Consider the following 8,855-nt stretch of genomic DNA (forward strand, 5'->3'; position numbering starts at 1 on the left):
AGATTTTTGTGCTGCAACATGTGTTAAATATAGTCATCAGCTGTTTAGGAAAGCTGATCCAGTTGCTGTAGAGAGATTTGTAAACCTTATCAAGGAACAAGAGTGGCAAGATGTCTATAGCGCTGATACAGTAGACGGCAAATATAATGCGTTTCTAAGACTTTTCTCGTGCTCTTTGAAAGTTACTTTCCGTTAGAACGTTCAAAACAGGGTACTAGCACAAACAGGCAGCCTTGGTGGCTCACTAGAGGGATAAGAATATCTTGTAGAACAAAGTGGCAATTATATCAAAACGTTAGAAACAGTCAAAATCTAAATGCAGCAGCCCATTACAAACAGTATTGTAAGGTGCTTAAAAATGTTATTAGGAAGTCAAAAAGTATGTGGTATGCAGATAGAATAGCTAAGTCTCAGGATAAAATTAAAACCATATGGTCAGTCGTAAAGGAAGTGGCTGGTCTACAGAGACAGGTCGAGGATATAGAATCAGTGCGTAGTGGGAATGTCCGTGTTACTGATAAGTCGCATATATGTACAGTATTTAATAATCACTTTCTGAATATAGCAGGCGAACTAAATAGAAACCTAGTGCCAACAGGGAATCATATAGCGCTCTTAGAAAAAAGTGTTCCCAGACTGTTACCTGAAATGCTCCTCCATGATACTGCGAAGAGGGAGATTTAGTTAATAATTAAATCACTAAAGACCAAGAACTCTCATGAATATGACGCGGTATCTAGCAGAATACTGAGGTATTGTTCCATGTATGTTAGCCCAGTACTTAGCCATATCTGTAATTTTTCCTTTAGGAGTGGTCGGTTTCCTGACCGATTAAAGTACTCGGTAGTGAAGCCACTTTATAAAAAGGGAGACATTGATAATGTTGACAATTTTAGACCTATTTCTATCCCATCGGTGTTTGCTAAAGTTATCGAGAAGGTTGTATATACAAGGTTACTGGAGCATTTAAACTCACATAATTTGCTGTCAAATGTTCAGTTTGGTTTTAGAAATGGTTTAATGTCTGAAAATGCTATATTCTCTTTTCTCTGTGATGTTTTTGACGGATTAAATAAAAGGTTGCGAACGCTAGGTGTTTTCTTTGATTTAACGATGGCTTTTGACTGTGTTGACCACTAAATGGTACTGCAGAAGTTGGACGATTATGGAGTAATGGGAGTAGCTTACAATTGGTTCGCCTGTTACTTTAAGAACAGAAAGCAGAAGGTAATTCTCCGCAATATTGAAAGTGGTAGTGATGTTCAGTCCCAATGGGGCACTGTTAAGTGGGGCGTTCCCCAACGGTCGGTGCTGGGGCCACAGCTGTTTCTTATTTATATAAATGATATGCCTTCTAGTATTACAGGTGATTCTAAAATACTTCTGTTTGCTGATGACACCAGCTTGATAGTGAAGGATCTTGTGTGTAATGTTGAAACAGTATCAAATAACGTAGTTCATGAAATAAGTTCGTGGCTTGTGGAAAATAATTTGATGCTAAATCACAGTAAGACTTTGTTTTTACAGTTTCTAACTCACAATTCAACAAGAACCGATATTTTGATCAGACAGAATGGGCATATTATAAGCGAGACGGAACGGTTCAAGTTCCTAGGCGTTCGGATAGATAGTAAGCTGTTGTGGAAAGCCCATGTCCAGGATCTTGTTCAGAAACTAAATGCTGCTTTATTTACCATTAGAACAGTATCTGAAATAAGTGACACTTCAACACGAAAAGTAGTGTGCTTCGCATATTTTCATACGCTTATGTCGTATGGTATTATTTTCTGGGGTAATTCTTCTGATTCAAAAAGGGTAATTTTGGCTCAAAAACGGGCTGTTCGAGCTATATGTGGTGTAAGTTCGACAACCTCTTGTCGACCCCTATTCAATAGTCTGGGAATTCTGACATTACCCTCACAGTATATATTTTCTTTAATGTCGTTTGTTGTTGGCAATATTAGCCTATTCCCAAGAGTTAGCAGCTTTCACTCAGTTAATACTAGGCAGAAATCAAATCTGCATGTGGAATGCACTTCCTTGACTCTTGTGCAGAAAGGAGTGCAGTATTCTGCTACATCCATTTTCAATAAGCTACCACAAGAACTCAAAAATCTTAGGAGTAGCCCAAACTCTTTTAAGTCTAAACTGAAGAATTTCCTCACGGCTCACTCCTTCTACTCTGTCGAGGAGCTCCTGGAAGAGCTAAAAAATTAAGCAAATTCCAGTGTTACATTGTTGATTTTCTTTATTTAAACTTACGACTTGTCACCTGAATATGTGTTTTTATATTTCATTTTATCTGTTTCTAATATCGTGTTATAATTTCATGTATTGACTCGTTCCATGACCATGGAGACTTCTCCTAATTTGGTCCCACGGAACAATAAATAAATAAGAAGAAAATATTAAAAACATAGTAACCACCAATCGTCTCGTCATCTACTTCTGTAGTCAAGGGACAGTCGTCACGTAACATTCGATTAGTCACATAAGCTCCTATGTCGTGCCAAATACAGAGTAGCTCAACTTTTCTTCATCCTATCTGCGATGAGTACACATTTGGTGAACACGTGCGATCTGCACGAAGCGTGTAAGCGTAGTATTTGATTATTTTTTTCCCGTCTCCGAACGTACTTTCTATACATCTAGTTTTGATGACAATTGAAGTAAAACACACGCCAGCTATGCTGTCTTTGTAAATAAGGTAATTTCACAGAACAGCAAGCCCTCGACTGTCAGAAACGCCGTTCTCCCCAACTGAATAGCTTTTCTACCAAAATATGAAATTTATTTCCTAAATGTCAGAAACTGTAATTGTGAACCTTGTTTGTGTAAAGATACCTGATGACAGACGAGGGCGAGAAGTATATAATTTGATAACTACGAACTTCATAAATATTTATTGTTTTCTGTATGTTTTAGCTATCTGTATGAAATAATAAATGCTATTTGCATTGCTATTTAGTTTGAATGGTCCTCAAATGTTGTTGCCAAACTGTTAGTCAAATATTCTGCTTTGTACATGTTGATTGTATATGTCACGTAATGCTCTCTAGTAGATGAAGATTTTTTAATATTTGTGTAGAAGTGAGATAGTCTTGAAAAGAGATAAACTTTTAACTCTTTTGTCAGCTTTAATTCTGATTCCACTTCAGTATTTGTCGAGTTCATTCTCATAAAAAAATGTTGACGTATAAAATTGTCCATAGGGGCACCTCCTTTTCATGTCAGTGCTGAGTTGCCTCAAAGACCAGAGATAGGTCAGAGAAGGCAATACCCTGGTATGACGTAGCCTCACTGATTCTGCAATAAAATCCATCGCTATTGCGATACACAATGGACGAGTTGGTGATGGCGTATCTCCAACGTCTAATATACATAAGCAAGACATCTTCACCATAAAGGTGTTTTGCGGAAACACGTTTAATACAACGAGCAGTACACACCTGTTCCAGGTTTATGCCACAGCATGCTAATTTATTTTATTCCGTACATACAACAAGTAAAATGCGCTAATGGCCTTTACAGTCTCACTGCTGCAGTAGCCCTTGGGCGGTCTGAGTGAGGCATGTCATCGACAGTTCCTGTCTCTCTGTATCTCCTCCATGTCCGAACAACATCGCTTTGGATCACTCCGAGACGCCTGGACACTTCTGTTGTTGAGAGCCCTACCACGCACAAAGTAAAAATGACGATGCGATCGCACCACGGTATTGACCGTCCAGGCATGGTTGATCTACAGACAGCACGAGCCCCGTACCTCCTTCCTGGTGGAACGACTGGAGCTGATCGGCTGTCGGACTCCCTCCGTCTAATAGGGCTGCTCATGCATGGTTGTTTACATCTTTGGGCGGGTTGAGTGCAATCTCTTAACTGCTTAAGCGACTATGTCGGTGATACAATATCCACATTCAACGACTATCTTCAGGAATTCTGGGAACCGGGGTGATGTAAAACTTTTTCTGATGTGTGTATTTTCATATCATTTTATAATTACAACCTAGGCAATGTTTACACATTTTAAGAACGGGATATGATTCTTCAGTTTGTCTCAGGACATACATTAACAAGTTATATTTTACATAATAAATTGTACTTACAGATCGATGGGTATGCAAAAATAAAACTATGCCATCGCCACCACTAATCTGTGACTGTAAGCCTTGTACATATTTTAACAGTGTAATGGTAAGGTTACGATAAATAGCGCTCTTGACTGAACGACATGGATCGCTAGGGTAGTATAAACTTTAAGAGATATCTCAGTGTCGTTTTGTGCTACCTGCCAAAATTATTGAAATTTCGTTGAAGATGAAAAGGCACTATACACTTACGCTTGCAGTATAGTAATAAAACACTTATCACTGAAGAAGGACATGACTACTAATTTCGCTGTAATGGGAATCCCTCCGTGCACTGTTCTTACAGAGTTTTATACGACGATAGACGAAGTACTAGTCCGGAGTGCTCTTTACTGTCTGATTAAAAGTATACTGATATTGCTACGTATGCGTAATTGAACATTAGGTGTCACGAGAGACATACCAGATACTACAACATGAGATGGCGAGTATTGGGTTGTCAGTAGAGGAGTAGCAACAGCAGGATTGGTCCGTCAGTGATATCTAACGTGGGCTGGATATTTTATGTCCCCTGAGTAAGAATCGATTTGGACGTATCAACCCTTTCAAAGCCGCCCAAGTCGGCTGTTGGTAATGTGAATGTAAAGAGGGCTGTAAAGAACGCAAGAGGGGTGTTGCCGGGCAGTGGGAACTGGAGAAGAGTGCTTCGGTGTGACGAATTACTCTATACCCTGTGACAATCTGGTGGAAGGGTTTTGGTTTGGTGAATTCCTAGAGAACGATTTATCCCATCATATGTATTGCTAACATTGAACTGCTGATGCTACTTTTTGGTATGCGTAAGAAAACGTTAATGCTGGATGAAATAAAAGCATTTTACAGCATGGTCTCCTCCGTAATGGAAAAGTTCGGATGCGCTGACTGCATCAACGTGATAAAGCAACGTCTCCTCAAGCAGCATGTGTGGGGTGGTGGTTTGTTGATAATAACATTCCTGCTTCATTGGTTCACGGGCGTCGCATCGGATAATGTTGAGGGAGCAACACAATATTTCGACGAGACAGCTGCTCGTCATCCCCAGGTGCTTACTGTACAATAACATTCCTGAAATGGAGTACACTATTGAGAACCCCGACGTAAACAGTGTGACACATCTGTGGGATGAATTAGAACGGCGACTTCTTTCCAGACCCAGCGCCCAACATCATTACATTACCTGGTTGTGGTTGTGGCGTTTGAGGAACAATGGGCTGTCATTCCAGCAGTGGTGAAGCCGCCACACAATCTGCAAAATACCAAATCGTTAGTGTGATGCTTAGCCTGCCTGGGCAGAGCGGGCGCCGCCCGCCGTGGCGGTTGCAGCAACTGTAGCAATGTGCAATGGTGTCGTCCATGTAACAAGTCCACCCGTGACGGTCCGGCGAGTCACTAGGAACGGTAGGAAGGCAAGAAGAGCAACAGAGCTTCAGCTCATGTGGGGGACAAAGTTAGTCTATCTGTTGCTTTAATATTCGTACAAAGCGTTCAGTTTCGGCACTGGACTGAGGGTGAAAAGATGTACTCGTGATGTGTTCAATGCCGCAAGTGGTGCAAATCTGTTCAAACTAGGTGGCAACAAATTGAGGTTCGTCGTCAGTCACAATCACTTCAAGCAAGCCCTCGAGGAAAAAGATCGACAACAGCGCCTGGACTGAAGAACGAGCCTGGTAGATGGCAAGGAACCAGTAAGGAAAATTTTCTGAAGGCATCAGCGACGATGAGCCAATGTGTTCCAGTAAGGACCTGCGAAATCCGAATGATATCGTTGTCAACGTTCTTGAGGTGTGATCGTTCAAAGAACTGGTGAGGCGGAGCAGAATGATGTTTAACACAGGTTTGGCAGTGAGATTCAATTATTCAACTTACGCATCCGGACCGTGCCGTACAATGACGTCGCATCAACTGCTTGGTGTGAACGATACGTGTGACATAGGTGTAGCAATCGAAGTATATTAAACTGGAGAGCCTGGGGAATCACAAAACGTGACAGGTCATAACTGCTGCGAAGCAAAATGACACACGTTGATGACCTAAAGGGAAGGATGCAGTGCTACAGAATTTACGCATCAGTATTTGCTGTTGCGGGCTGGGAAATTTTCCGGTGATTAAAAGGAAAGCTATGATGTGCGTCTTTGTCTTGTGCATGACTGTAACAACAAGAAGCAGAGGACTCGTCGTATGCGGAATCTGGGCCAACGAGGAGGTGAGAAAGAGCGTCTGCATTGGCATGCTAAGACGTGGGCTTAACACCACCACATACTGGTAATTTGACAAAAGGAGATATCACTATTACACAACTGTGCGAGCCGGGACTCAACAACCAAAGGCTGTAGTGATTTATCGTCAGTCAGTCACCAAGAAAAATTTTCTGCCAAAAAGATACTGGTGAAACTTAGTGTTACCATAGACATTGGCGAGAGCCTCTCTTTAGGTTTTCGAATAATTACAATGAGCTTTGTTCAACAACTTCGAGGGAAAGGCACTCGGCTCACCAACCACACCAAATTTATGCGACAGAACTGCTCCAATGCCGTAAGAGGAAGCATGCTCAGCCAAGACCGTGGGTTTGAACAAGGCGTCAATCACTAAGCAAAGTATCTTTCAGCTTTTGGAAAGCAGACTGACACACTTGCGTCCAAACAAAAGAAAATTTCTTCCTTCTAATGCGATGCAAGGGAGCCGGGATTTCAGTAGCGTTAGGAATAAATCGAATGTAATACGTTAACCCCCCTGACGTAGACTGTAATTTCCGCACACTGGGTGGAGGTGGAAGGCCACGTATAGCAAGCAAATGTGACTGCAATGGGTGAACACCCTGGCTATTTATGACATGAGCAAAGTACTCAAGTTCAATCTAAAACACACACATTTGTCTCTGTTACATATGAGACCAGCTCATACAACACTTGAAACAGAGTGCGAAGATTGCTAATGGGTTCTTCGAGATGCGACCTGAGGCGACAATCTAAATCATTTGAACAAAATGAAATTTTTGCAGTCAGCTGCTCCAGAAAGTGCTAAAATATGGCGAAAGGAGTAATTCAGCCAGAAGGCAATACAAAAAATTTGAAGACACCCAGATGAGTGTTAATGACAAAGACTAGTTGGAATTGTTCATCCTGAGAGATTAGCAACTTAGTGTAGCACAAATACATTTTGAGAAAGCAACAACCGGTACCACCAATTCCTTCGGATGCGACAAGGTATAACTGTCAATGACTGTTTGAGGATTCACAGTTTTCTTAAAATCAGCGTAAAACCTGAGTCTGGCGGACGGCTTATTGAGAATAGCAACAGAGAACGCCCATTGACTGGCAGTAATGAGCGCTACGATCCCAACATCTAGCAAGAAGCAGTGAGTAACTGGGCCACCTGTTCCCGAAGTGCCTGAGAGACAGAGGAGCTCCAACAAAACGCGACTCAGCATTGTTTTTCATTGTGACATGGTGAACAGAATTATTAGCTTTAGCTAAAACCCCGTAAAACAAATCATGAAAGTCTGCACGTAACTTAGCAACTTTGTCTGGAGGAGCAAAGAAAGAGACGGAAAGTACATTATCCTGAATGCTTAACCAAAACATACCAAAAGGGTCTAGACCAAACAGTAGCCCTATCTCGGGAAGGAAGCGCAGTGAACGTTGTCCTCATCAAATTTCGGAAAGCTGCAGGACGGCTACAAGCACGTAGGACTTGAGTGGCTTGGCCGTCATACACCATTAGCGTGTGGCTCAATGTGCACAAGTTAGATTTGAAAAGAATTAGTAAGTGAGCAGTCACAGGGTCTCCAGTGTTAAGTTGCAGACGGACTGATTATCCAGCAATAATAACAGACACAAAAATGTTAGTTGTCCTCAGGTAGCGCTGCAGATGTGTTGGGAGCCTTCCCTGAATGGTCCCTGAATGGCTATTTGAATGTTGTTTCGCACTAACTATGCTTTGGAGATTTGAAAATATACTACACACGGTTTGTGACTCAGACTTACGTGTAGGAGAAGCAGAAGGTGTGCCTTATGCTTCTGTAATCACACAGGCTGTACATGTAATCGCTTGTCGGAAAAAAGGCAAGTCGCTTCAGGCGAGAAGCTAGATCGAAATGCAAGTGCCGCATTGCAGCTAGGGCATGACATCACACCTTGTCCACAGCTCGTGGGCTACTGGCTTGCGTTGCTGCCTCTAGATCACATGGTCCCGGGTTCGATTCCCGGCCGGATTGAGGATTTTCTCTGGCTGGGGACGGAGTGTTTGTGTTGTCATCATCACTTCATCCTCATCATCATCATTCGTGACAGTGGTTACATTGAACTGTGTAAAAATTGGACTGCGTAAAAATTGGGAATTTGTACGGGCGCTGATGACCGCTCAGTTGAGCGCCCCACAAACCAAACATCATCATCGACTTCACTTGTGCCGGATGTGACACGTGCTGCAGTGAGTGGTGTGGCTATGGCCAGCCGGACCACTATTTGTGAGAGGCCGCGACGCTTGTTTGTCGCGGCTGTCTACAGAACAAACAGGCGCTGTTTCAAAATTGTCTGCTTTGCTTTCGCAGGGATCCTAATAGACGAGAATTAGCAGAACCTATAGTGCGGGTATTTATGAATCAGTTTCCGAATTCGAGTATCAGCAAGACTGTGCATGAAGGCTTCATGAACCGTTGTATCGCTATAATATTTGACATAGTCACATTTGAATCTACATTGCCTAGTAAGACCTTGCACTTCAGTCACCCCC

The sequence above is a fragment of the Schistocerca piceifrons genome, chromosome 3 (assembly GCF_021461385.2).
Source record: "Schistocerca piceifrons isolate TAMUIC-IGC-003096 chromosome 3, iqSchPice1.1, whole genome shotgun sequence".
NCBI classification, from domain to species: Eukaryota; Metazoa; Arthropoda; class Insecta; order Orthoptera; family Acrididae; genus Schistocerca; species Schistocerca piceifrons.